Source organism: Typopeltis vanoorti, chromosome 5, assembly GCF_054136105.1.
Source record: "Typopeltis vanoorti isolate ZY-2024b chromosome 5, IOZ_Tvanoo_1.0, whole genome shotgun sequence".
NCBI classification, from domain to species: Eukaryota; Metazoa; Arthropoda; class Arachnida; order Uropygi; family Thelyphonidae; genus Typopeltis; species Typopeltis vanoorti.
In genome coordinates this window covers 7,725,411-7,739,265 of record NC_143553.1, presented here as the reverse complement: position 1 = coordinate 7,739,265, position 13,855 = coordinate 7,725,411, and the positions used below count along the sequence as shown (strand labels likewise).

Below are 13,855 nucleotides of genomic sequence, written 5' to 3'. Positions count from 1 at the left end.
ACACTGTGCTGTGCTGTCTTTCAGTGCTGACAAGTTATCAGGATGATCCTGATAAAACCTGTTTTTGAAAAATCCCCAGCACCAGAAGTGAGGGTCAGCTTTAGTGAATGAGGTGGTCATGTGGGAAATGCATAGCAGGTCATTCTGGCTTCTGTGAACTATTCTCAAAGAACCTCCTGTACAGATTGACCAATGTGTGGAGGGGCCCAATCCTCCATGAAAAAGACTGAAACTATGCATAGGTGCTGCTGTTGTTGTCGCACAACAAAATTCTTTATCATATCACAATACCTCTCGGCTGAGCAGGTCACAGGACCTGACTGGCAAATGCCCTCAAAGAAGAATGGTCCAATGATAAACAAAGCTGTAAACCGACACCAGTCAGTAACTTTGGGTGAATGCAAAGGAACCTGTTGGATTGTATGTGTGTTTTGCATAGCCCATATCAGCAATTGTGGATATTCATAGCTCTGTTCAGGTGAAAGTGAGCCTCATCACCCCACAAAATTATCCACAGCCAAACAGCGTTCAACTCCACTCGAGCATCTGCTTTATTTCTGTCTTTTAGAACAGTCTCTCCCACTCTGTCTTCCCCAGAGATTACAACCCTCAGCTGTTCAAGAAAAATGCAAACAGATTCCTCCTTTCTTCTATTTCTCTTGCCCACACACACACACTGCACTAATGTACTATGAGTCTTGTGGCCTCTTGTGTGTGGATGATAAAAAAAAAAATTAAAAAAAAAAAAAAAAAAACAAGGAATGCTAAAGCAATTATCAGACGACTTTCAAAGTCCTGCAGGCACAACTCCTGTGTCAGGGTTATCTTGACTGGATAGAAATGCAGAATCTTCTGTAGAATTTTCCAGACAATTTGTGTAAGGCACATCGATGAATCTTGATACAGCATGTGCAATGCAGGAACCAACGCTGTTATTCATGGCCTGCTCCACAACAGCAGTAGCAACTTCATTCACTTGTTGCGAACTGATTGGTTTCGGACCTCTGCCAGGTCTAACTCCCAATAATCCTGTTTCTTCAAAATGACTAATCATTTATGGCAGAGCATATGGAGGAGATAGTGAACCTCATCAATGTTTGTTCCAGCAACGAAATGCATTGAGTGCAGCAACAGCATTATTTTAGGTAGTACAGTTTCACAAGCAAAGCACGCTGGGGAAAGGTTAGTACTATCACTGTGGACAGTATTAACAACCAGAATAAAGGCAAAAATCCTGTCCAATATTTTCAACCCTCCTGTCACCTGCCAAGCTGCATGATATGCAAATTCCATGCATTTGGTGTTTACAGCAGTGAATTTTGGAACAAATTTTTTTTTCTCAGATATCACTTCTTCACACTGTGTATTCTTGCAAAGTTTCGCATCATTTGGATCACTGAATGGCACACCACCAGGCCTTAAACAGCTATCTAGTGATATTTCTGTTTTATAGTTTTACCACTGCATATTATCTACAAAGAAATTAAAAGAAAATAAAACCAATCATTGCAGCCATTATTATCCCCTTCTTATTTCTAGAAATTTGGAGGCACACTTGCATTTATTTTATATACTGGTGCTGAATATTAATTTTTATAAATATGGTTTTTGTTCTTATTTTCCTCTACAATCATCAGAAATAAATCAAACATTCTATAGAAAATCACAATCATTGTTCCTTTCATAAAATAACAGATACTTTCTTTTTTATATCGGGGGTCACTCGCTTAAGGGTCAAAGCCAAATAACTGGAAGGAGATCTCTACATTGCCTTTCAGGAATGCAGAGAACCAACTGAGTCTTTTGACCTAATGTTCAATCATCACCTTCAGATGGTGCATCCTGTTAGTAGGTATCTATTGGGTACTGAACAAACAAGAATAAGCTGGAAATTTGGGACTTAGCTGACCAAATTGTATTCTCTATTAGCTTAAACCACAAATACATATGATGGTACAACATAATGAGATTTCATGCCTGCTGGGGGCATCACCCAGTTAAAAAAGGCACTCGCTGTTTTCGTCAGGGAACCAGGGATAAGTCAGCAACTGGAACAAGTTCCAGCTCAACATCTAGAAATAGAATAAACCCACATCAGAACTGAAGATAGGAGCCATGAATATAAGGAATATTAATGGAAAGGAAATCAAACTTACAGAAGAATTGGATGAGTACCGTGTGGACATAATTTGCATTACTGAAACAAAGAAGACAAAAACAGCTGAGATCTTACTAAATAATAAGTATAGGATGTTATTTTCAGGAAATAAGGATCAAGGAAAAGGAGTAATGATAGTATTCAGTATTACTATGCTGAGCAGAAGAAATAAGAAGTCCGAGAAATAAGAAAAGCCTCATTGACTATATCATTGATGACAGTGATATCTTCATGCTTGTTCAGGATACAAAAATGTACAGAGGATTTGAAATTGGAAGTGACCATTACTTAGTACTAAACAGGATAAAAATGGATATCACATGGAAAAGAACAGGATACATACTGTTTTAAAGAGAGTTTTAAAAAGAATTAAAGTTGAGCAGCTTTTAGAAGTAAATTGTAGACTCTATATACAAACATTATTGCAAAAAAAAATTAAACATTGAAAACAAGAACCAAACCTTGGAGTCTAACTGGCAAACTCTGAAGAAAACACTGACTGATTCAGCTAGGGAGGTATATGGTGAAGTTGTCTGCAAGGATAGAAAAATAAGAACACCATGGTGGATAGAAGTTAAAGATGCAGTTCTGGAAAAGAAGAAAGCATACTTAAAGTTAATAGCAAATAAGTCAGCAGATGCTCTAAAAGAATATGGAAAAAATGTAAGAGAACTAAGCTGTATATAAAAGTAGCTAAACAAAAGTCATGGGAAGAGTTTGGTAAGAATATTAAAAATGTCAGGAAGGTGGTAAAATGTTATTATTTTTACGTAACACCTCCAAAGAGTCCAAGGGCTCATTGAGGGAGGTCACCTATTTCACAACTCTCCATCTACACTACTCATATCACCGACCACAACTATATTCATCATCTACACCAAAGCCATCTACTGCCGACCATCACCACTAGTATTTTTTAAAGACAATCACAAATATCCATACCCTCGGCAAGACTCAAACCTGCAGCCTTTTGGCTGGAGAGACGATATGCTAACCAGTCGGCCAACCAGGTCGGTGTTCTGGCGGCTATTGAAGAAGCTTAGAAATGGAGGAAAGAATACTGTAAAAGTAATCAAAGATGATAAAGGTGGCATGAAAACTGAAGATAAGGATATCATTAATGTCTGGAGTAATTACCCTATCTTCTTCTTCTTCTGCAGCTTCTCCCACTTAAGTGGGGTCACTGTTTGTTATGAGTCTCCTCCACACCCTCCTGTCCCGGGCTGTCACCACATCCAAGTTCTTCATCTTCAAGTCCTCCTCTACCAGCTCCCTCCATCTCCTCTTTGGCCGCCCACGCTTTCGCCTTCCCTGCACATCCATCTGCACGACCCCTCTTCCCACACATTCGTCCTCCCTCCTCATCACATGACCAAACCATCTCAACCCCGCCTCCTGTATCCTCGCTCCCAAGTTCGTAACTTTCACTGTTCCCCTGACATAGTCATTTCTCAGATGATCCTTTCTGGTCACACCGCACATCCACCCAAGCATTCTCATCTCTGCTACTTCCTTCCTGCTAAAGTTATTTTTCCTCAGGACCACAGTTTCTATAGCATATATCATAGCTGGCCTCACTACTGTCCTATAAATTTTGCCTTTCAGATTGATCGGCACCCTCTTATCGCATAACACTCCAGCCATCCCCCTCCAGTTCCTCCAACCCGCCTGCATCCCACTTCTTTCTCAGCTCCTCCATCCTCTTCCACTGTTGAACCTAAGTATCCAAAGTCTCTCACCCTCCTGATGACACCTCCCTCCAGCTCCAGATCTGTCTCCTGGCCACCGCCCACTGCACAACACATACACTCTGTCCTACTTCTGCTCAGTCCCATACCTCTCTCTCTCTTCCAGTACTTTTCTCCATCTCTCCAGTTTAGTTTCCACTTCTTCTCTTGAATCTACACACAGCAAGATGTCATCTGCATACAACACTGTCCAAGGTGCATCTTCTCTCACTTCCTCTGCTACCACCTCCATCACAATATTAAACAGAAACGGACTCAATGCTGACCCTTGATGCAAGCCAACTGTTACCCGAAAACTCTGTCTGTCCCAAACAGGTCCGAACACTTGTCTTCACATTTCTGTACATTTCCCGCACCAACCCGACATATCTCTCCGGCACCTTCCTCTCCCTCAGACACCTCCAGACTTCTTGCCCTGGCACTCTATCGTATGCTTTCTCCAGATCAATAAATACCAGATGTAGCTCCCCCTGTTTCTCTCGATATTTTTCCATCATCTGTCGTAACCCAAAGACAGCATCTGTTGTTGATCTACCAGGCATGAAGCCAAATTGTTCCCCTGCAATCTCCACCTCCTCCCTCAATCCACCATCAAGAACCCTTTCTAGGATCCTCATTGTGTGGGACATCAACCCTATTCCCCTGTAACTTTTACAGTCCAGTGCATCCCCTTCATCCCTGTAGATGGGAACAAGAGTACTCTCCCTCCATTCCTCAGGTATATTTTCCTGTTGGCAAACTTTCATGAACAGGTCCCACAGCAGGTCAATTCCCTCTTCCCCCAGTGCCTTCCATGCCTCCACTGGAATTCTGTCGGGGCCCACCACTTTTCCATTCCTCATCCTCTTCATGGCCTCCGTCACTTCCATTCTACTGATGTTCTGCACCATCCCCTCAGAAGGCTGCCCATCTCCTCTGTGAGTCCTTGCATTTTCCTCATTCAAAAGTCCCTCAAAGTATATTTTCCATCTGTTTCTTATGTCCACATCCCTCCATAATACTCTTCCTTCAGCATCTTTGATCTGCCTCACATGTAAGATGTCCTTAGCTGCTTTATTTCTACATTTCGCTAGTTGGTAAATTTTTCTCTGTCCTTCCTTTGTTTCTAATTGATCATACAGATCTTGATGCCATGGCCTTCGATTGTGCCACAACTCTCTTGGCTTCTTGCTTTCTCTCTTTGTACACCTCTCTGTCCTCTTCCACTCTTGACTCATCCCTCTTCCACTCTTGATTCATCCCACTTCTGCTTTGCCTTCCTCTTAGCTGTCACTGCCACTTGTACATCATTATTCCACCACCAACCCTCCTTCTGCTCTCTAATCTTTCCAGATGTCTCACCAAACACCTCGATTGCACAGCTCAGGATTACTTTTGAATTATGTTTCCACCAATCTTGTACACTTTCCAGTCCATCCGAAATCCTCTCTAACACTCTCTCCCTAAAACGATTCCTCACACTCTCTTCTTTTAAGTGAAACCACTTAATTGTCTTCATCCCATGGCAACCAGAAGTTCTTATCTTCGATCTTATTTTAAAGTCTGCGCACAGCAGTCGGTGTTGTTGTGCTACTTGATCTGTTGAAATTACTTTACAATTTGTCACAACCTTAAGATGTTTTCTTCTAGTCAAAATGTAGTCAATTTGTGAGCTGTTGTTACCACTTCTAAATGTTATCAAATGTTCTTCCCTCTTGAAGAAAAACGAGTTCACAATTGCCAGATCAAACGCTACTGCAAAGTCCACAACCCTCTCTCCTTCCTGGTTCATCATTCCCACTCCGTGGCCACCATGCACCCTTTCACAGTCTCTATTCTGTCTTCCTATGTGCCCGTTCAAGTCTCCTCCGACAATCACCATCTCATTTTCTTCCAATTCCCTCATTTCTTCATCTAACACATTCCAGAATTCATCTTTTTCCTCTGCTGTACAACCAACTTGCAGGGCATATACACATAATACGACCACCCGCTCTTCTCCAAGACCCAATTTCATTTGCATGATCCTGTCGTTCCTTCTACCCACGTCCAGTACTTCACCCTTCATTCTGCCACACACCACAATTCCTACACCATTTCTTCCCTCGTTATTCGCTCCAGAGTAAAACAATTTATATCCATCTCCCAGTTCCTTTGCCTTTCCCCCTTTCCACCTTGTCTCCTGCACACATAAAATGTCCAACTTCGTCTTCCTCATCATGTCTGCCACCTCTCTTCCCCTTCCAGTCATGCTTCCAACATTCAGTGTTCCCACTCGCAACATCCTCTCCCTATAAGGGTAATTACTCCCTATGAGGGAGTAATTACCCTATAAGACTGTTAAATGAACCAAGCAGTGGCAGAACCATGCCACAAATTTTCAAGAGGAAGAATGCAAAGAGGAGAACATAACAATACTTGAGATAGAAAAAGCCATGAAAAACTTGAAATGTGTGGAAAGGCAGATGGAGTAGATGATATTCGACAAGAAATGCTTAAGTATGGACGTATAAAAATTTTGCAGCGGTTACACTGCATAATTCAGAGACAGTCAGAAGGTTGAATTTTCAATGATTGGGGTAGAGCACTCATAGTACTCATCTATTAAAAAGGGAATAGAACTGAATGTGAGACAGAGGAATTTCTCTACTAAGTATTCCAGGTAAGATTTATTATTATTGCAAGCATACTTCAAAAGAGGTTGAGAAAGATTGTGGAAAAGAAACTTAGAGAAGAACAACCTGGATTCAGGCAAAGATCAGATTTTCACTTTAAGACAAATAGTTGAGAAATTGTGGGAATGTGACAAGGATCTGTACTTAAGTTTCATAGATCTGGAAAAGGCATACAACAAGGTGCCTAGAGAAAAGATTTTCAAAACCCTACAATTATATGGGGTGAATGGAACATTCTACAGAACAACACATAGTCTATATTTAAGTTGTCAGTCAGCAGTTAGAACTGAAGGAAATACAGGAAGATGGCATGATTTAATCATGGGTAACACAAGGATGCACATTATCTCCACTTTATTCATCATCTATATGGATCACATTATAAAAGAAAGTGACATCAAACCTGATATTAGAATTGGGGATGTCAAACTTAGCTCTTTGCTTTATGCAGATGATGCTGTACTCCTAAACACATCTAGTGTAAGTCTCCAGGATTCTCGAACTAAATTGAATAACATCTGTAACAAATATGGCATGAAAATCGGTCATAAAAAGACCAAAACTATGAAAATAGGCAGGAGCATAGAAAACTTCAGCTGCATTCTGAATGGAGATCCTATAGAACAAGTAAAATATTTCAGCTATTTAAGCACAGATTTTAGTGAAGATGGCAGGTGAAATCTGGAAATAGACAACAGAATAAGCAAAGTTGGTATGGTGGGTAGCTAGCTGAATAAATTTATATGGATTAAGAGAGAAATTAGCCAAAAGACCAAACTAGGAGTATACAAGACAGTGTTCAAACCAGTTTTAAGTTATGGATCTGAAAATTGGGTTAGAAATAAAGCACTCGATGAAAGACTAAAGACCACAGATATGAGGGTTTAGAGAAAAACTAGGGGAGTGAACCGATGGCATGAATGGCAGAATCATATTAGAAAGGAACTTGACATTGTTAGCATTCAAGAATATGTAAACAGGGCTAATCTAAGGTGGTATGGCCACTTAAATATAATGGGTGAAGAAAGGTTAGCAAAACAGTGTTTGATGCCAAGATGGTAGGATAGAGATCCAAGGTCTAGGTGGATTGATTCAGTCAGAAGTGCTTTAGAAGCGAAAAATGTTGGATATGACAGTACTGGAGTGCTCACAAGTAAAAGATTGATTTGGAGGAAAATTGTTGATAGGAGATTAATAATAATGTAAACTTAATCATGTAGTCCTGATATAGTAACCTGAACACCCCTTGGGGGTATAAATCAGGAAATTCATGATTATGATCATTTTGGTTAAAAAATTCAATATCATCTGATATATTTTTTCACATTCCAAACCTGGTAAAGCACAAGAATCTGATAATTTGTTTGGAAACACATATTTTGCATAACGCTTTACAATTCTTTATTCTTCAGGTGATGTCCAAAAAACACAATAAACCTTGCTAATCTTTTAGGAGTATTATTTTTACTACTGCAAGATGAGTCAAAGACTCATCTTGGAGGTCCTTTTATCACACACACACACACACAGCTCATCATACTGTGTCTTAGACACACTCAAACTCCTTGCAGACACCACACTCAGGCAAGACATTCCAATCATTTACAACTCTACATGAAAAAAACCTGCCTCTCACTCCCCTACTCACACCCTCTTTATACAGTTTCCAGGGATGACCTCTGGTTCTCTCCTGATCTCCCATTATTTTCTGTAGAACGTCTCAGCATTGATCCTATAACAACCCCTTACCAACTTGTAGGTCTCTATCATATCTCCCCCTCTTCCTCCTGTCCACCAGACTCTGCAAATTACATCTTTTCAATCTTTCTTCATACTCGACATTCCAGAGGTCAGAAACCACCTTAGTCAGTCGCCTTTGGACCCTTTCCAACATCTCTTCATCCTTCTGAAAACCAGGTGACCAAATCTGGGCACAATAGTCCATGTGTGGCCTAATCAAAGCCTTATACAACGGAACAAGAATCTCTCTACTTCTACATGTCAGTGTCCTCTGCATCATTCCTGGAAGTCTTTGTGTTGTCTTCACAATTTTGGCTATGTATCCCCTAAATTTTAGATCCTTATCCACTATCACTCCCAGATCTCTTATTTCCTCTATTTCCAACAATATATTCTCACCAAGCATAAATTCTGCATCCCATCTTTGTTTTCCAAATTTTAAAACCTAACATTTTGCAACATTGAACTCACATCCCCATTTCTGTGCCCAATCACTCAATTTATTCAAGTCTTCTTGTAAGGCCACAACATCTTAACTACTTTTCATGGTTCGGCCCAACTTTGCATCATCTGCAAACAACTGAATACCACCATCCAAATCTTCACCTATATCGTTAATATACAAGTTAAACAGTAATGGCCCTAAAACAGGCCCCTGAGGCACTCCACTAGTGACTTTCCTTTTCCTGGATATCGCTCCCCCATACAAAACTTGTTGATACCTATCAGATAGCCAGTCTCCAATCCAATGCACTAATCTAATATCCAACCCCATCTGCTCTAGTTTGACTGTCAACTTATCATGAGATACTCTATCAAAAGCTCTACCTTAAAATACTCTAAATAAAATACTATCTATCAAGATTAACCAGGTTTTTCCTGGAAATTAACTCTGTTTTCTTTGTTAAGGTCAAAGAACAGAATGAACAGATGCAAGATCTTCGTAAATTCTTAGAAAAAAAATTCTGCACCTTAGACTAAAGTATAGGAGCAAGTGGCTTCGATTTGGCACAAATGAGGTATTTAAATGGAGAATATCGTATCCATCCAGAATCAGTCCCTCCTGCTCAGTAATATATTTACTTTATGTTTTGTTTATGTCTGTGTAGGAGGATATTTACTGCATACATTTTCATTGCACTGTAAGTAAAAATTCCTCTTAGTAAATAAAAATGAATAATTCTATGATCTATAAAATCTAAGTCTGATAGTCTCTAATGAAATCTTAAATACAATGAACGAGTGTGATGTTTTTTGTGAAGGGGAAAATGGGAGGCGGAGTTCTTTTGATGATTAACAGAATTTATGCTCATGCAAGATGACGCAAAGGAGAAATAATAGCACTGGTATGGAGGTAGCACCGTGTCAAGTAGAGGTGAACAGAATGAAATATTTAGTTTGATGTTACTGTAAACTTGATAATATGAAGGGCAGTGACAGTGAAATGTATAAGCAAATTACCCAAACAAATAGCAAAAAGGGCGATTTTAATATGATAATATAGATTACAATAAGTAGATTAGCATCCAGAAGTAAAGAAAATGAATTTCTCAAGTTTTTGAGGGACAACTACCTTAATATATAACAAAAGGCCACATGAGGATCAAGGATCTTGGATTTGATCAGCTCATCAGAGAATAAATGAGGTGTCAATTTTCAATCTGGTTGGTGAGAGAGTAACCATAAAGTTCTTACCTAGGTAGAGGCCAGCTAAATGGCTTTTGTGATGAAAGGATATGATGTTGAAACTACAAGGCTGGTGATTATGAGAAGCAGAGGAGACAGCTTGCAGCTATATCATGGAATGAGTTGGTTGAAAAAGAAATCAATCATGCTTGTGTTCAACTGAAGAACTATCTATCTAGTAGAAGCAGTGTCTAAATATATTCCAAGGTCCAAAGATTAAATATGGTGTGAAATTAATGAAGAGTTAAAGTCTGAAGGAAGAATGCATTATGGATGCAGTATGAGTTGAATGAATATAATAATCAGAGGTGAATATTCTGGTTGTGCTAGGTGTGTGGTGCTCATCCACAAAATATCAGTATCACCGATATTATATTTTTGCATTTATTCCCATTAAAGACTCCCCTAATTTCGGGAGTCTTTAATGGGAAGGGGGAAGAGGGAATTGACCTGCTGTGGGACCTGTTCATGAAAGTTTGCCAACAGGAAAATATACCCGAGGAATGGAGGGAGAGTACTCTTGTTCCCATCTACAAGAGTAAAGGGGATGCACAAGACTGTAAAAATTACAGAGGAATAAAGTTGATGTCCCACACAATGAAGATCCTAGAAAGGGTTCTTGATGGTAGATTGTGGGAGGAGGTGGAGATTGCAAAGGAACAATTTGGCTTCATGCCTGGTAGATCAACAACAGATGCTATCTTTGGGTTACGACACATGATGGAAAAATATCGAGAGAAACAAAGGGAGCTATATCTGGTATTTATTGATCTGGAGAAAGCATACGATAGAGTGCCAGGGCAAGAAGTCTGGAGGTGTCTGAGGGAGAAGAAGGTGCCGGAGAAATATGTCAGGTTGGTGCGGGAAATGTACAGAAATGTGAAGACAAGTGTTCGGACCTGTTTGGGACAGACAGAAAGTTTTCAAGTAACAGTTGGCTTGCATCAAGGGTCAGCATTAAGACCGTTTCTATTTAATATTGTGATGGAGGTGGTAACAGAGGAGGTGAGAGAAGATGCACCTTAGACAATGTTGTATGCAGATGACATCTTGCTGTGTGTAGATTAAAGAGAAGAAGCGGAAACTAAACTGGAAAGATGGAGAAAAGTACTGGAAGAGAGAGGTATGAGACTGAGCAGAAGTAAGACAGAGTATATGTGTTGCGCAGTGGGTGGTGGCCAGGAGACAGATCTGGAGCTGGAAAGAAATGTCATCAGGAAGGTGAGAGACTTTAGATACTTAGGTTCAACAGTGGAAGAAGATGGAGGAGCTGAGAAGGAAGTGGGATGCAGGATACAAGCGGGTTGGAGGAACTGGAGGGAGATGGCTGGAGTGTTATGCGATAAGAGGGTGCCGATCAATCTGAAAGGCAAAATTTATAGGACAGTAGTGAGGCCAGCTATGACATATGCTATAGAAACTGTGGCCCTGAGGAAAAATAACATTAGCAGGATGGAAGTAGCAGAGATGAGAATGCTTAGGTGGATGTGCGGTGTAACCAGAAAGGATCATCTGAGAAATGACTATGTCAGGGGAACAGTGAAAGTTATGAACTTAGGAGCGAAAATACAGGAGGCAAGGTTGAGATGGTTTGGTCATGTGATGAGGAGGGAGGACAAATATGTGGGAAGGGTCATGCAGATGGATGTGCAAGGAAGGCAGAAGCGTGGGCGGCCAAAGAGGAGATGGAGGGAGCTGGTAGAAGAGGACTTGAAGATGAAGAACTTGGATGTGGTGACAGCCCAAGACAGGAAGGTGTGGAGGAGACTCATAACAAACAGTGACCCCACTTAAGTGGGAGAAGCTGCAGCAGAAGAAGAAGAAGAAGAAAGACTCCCCTAATTGTTTGCAGACTTTGCATGATTCTAAAACTAAACACAATATACTAATGCTTCATTGTCTTCTTCACAAGGATAATGAAGCATTAATGCTCCATGAAGAGGGCACTTTTCGACGCTTAAAAATTGCATCACATTCGTGTTAATAGCCCAGGTGTGCTTTCAAAATGCATACACCTTTGTGCCCTTTGAAAAGATGTGAAGAGGGCACAGTGAGTCAAATTCTTAGTGTTCTAGTATTTTTAAACCGCTCAGAAGGCAAGGCTGGGTGAGCTAGGAGCTCACCCAGTGAGGTTTTTCGTAGTTATTTGTCACCCAGTAACAATTAACAAATAACTACCAGCTGGTAGTTATTTGTCACCCAGTGAGACAAATAACTACCAGCCTTGTAGTTATTTTGTCAACCAATCCAACCGAAAGTTGTCACTTGTCATGAGTTGAGCACCTTCTGTATCCGATGGCTGTATTACAAATAGCTGTTACACATATTTTCTGGAACTGAAAATTTGAAAGTGGATGTTAGGAGAAAAAAAACCTAAATGTTTCTCTTGCTATGCAGTATAGCATCTGTTGAGGTTGCAAAGATTTTTAATGGTATAGACACATTTTTATTCTAGTCTTCGGAAACAACAGACAGTAAAAATATCTATTCCTGAATAAAAATGAATATTCTGTGTATTATAAGACATTGTTGATCTACAAAAAAATAGCATATGCAATATGCTATTGTTGATCTACAAAAAAATAGCATATGAGATTGATAAGAAGCTGAACTGCTGATACTAAAAAAAAACCTAATGAATGTAGGATTCCTGAAAGTGTGGATAATTCGAATAATGATCGGATGCTATGTATACTGACTCTCTGTAAACAAAAGAAAATTCTTGGAAAATGGAGCAAAATATACTCAAACCAGAGATATGCACATAACATGGAGAACACATTTTACAAAATGATTGGCTGCTCCAACAAACCATATTTATTCCTGCCATTCTCTGTCTCCTCGTAAGTTTTTTTTTTAATTATGCCATCATAAATTCACTTATTCATGTCTAGACTTTATAGGTTCGTGCTATTTGCTCTACCCAGCAACTTATAGGACACACCTATCACAAATGTTAATTATTAACAATTCGTTTAGCATTAATGAAAGTATTTCTACTCACACTTAGTCTTTCTTTTCATTTCCTATTCTAACATGTCTTATAAATGATGGTTCACATATTTTCATCTTTGAGTATTTCAAATATACCAACCAACTATAGCATTCTCCTTCATTATTGTTTTCTAATAAATCCTAAAACAAACCGATTGTTCCCCCACTGCAGAAGTATTCAAAGTTATCTTGCAATTAATTGCATTGGACCAATTTAGATGAGTGCTGATGCGCTATGCACTCTCAAACTTTCATACACTGGCAAAAATGCAATCATACGGTCATCTGTGTCCACGCGGGGGGGCGGGGGCAAACAGGGAACTTCCCCCACCCAAGATCGAGTAAAAAATTCCACAAATTATAATCATAAAAGTGATTGAGATATGTAACCTTACACCCTTGACAATGGGACGCTTTTTCTGTCTTAAAATTGTATTATGATGGGTTGGCCTGTTTCCGCCTATGGCATGGTAGCTATAGAACACACGTTTTATTGCAGCAATAAAGCACTTGTTCCTGTTTTTGGTTCATCTTTTTCTGATTTGTGAAAAAAAAAATGTTCAGTACTATTATGAACAGCGACCAGTGTTCGTGTTCCCTCTGTGTCTGGTGAATCACTGAGTGAAGTGTGAATTGCAAATTTACAGTGAAACAGATTTAAACAGAAAAATACATTTTTAAAAGGTAAGTGTATGTAATTTAATATTATTTTATTTGTTAGTTTTATAATTTTTTTGCTTTTAAATTGAAATAATTTAATTTAGGTTTTGGGGATTAATTAATTAGTTGATTTTTAATAAAATATACCGATCAATTTTTTTTATATATGAAATTGTGCTAAAAACTGTACTATTTCCGAACACTTTTTTATCCAA

The 13,855-nt window shown here is 39.4% G+C and overlaps 1 protein-coding gene across 1 annotated transcript in view; it reads left to right on the top strand.

Annotated features, from left to right (window-relative positions):
• Positions 1-9,347, top strand: part of LOC150106214 (neuroglian-like) — an 888,579-nt gene extending 879,232 nt beyond the window's left edge. The window contains exon 26 of the transcript XR_016548353.1: positions 9,210-9,347. The gene's annotated coding sequence lies outside the window, so the exon portion shown is untranslated. The remainder of the gene's footprint in view (positions 1-9,209) is intronic.
• Positions 9,348-13,855: the final 4,508 nt, after the last annotated feature.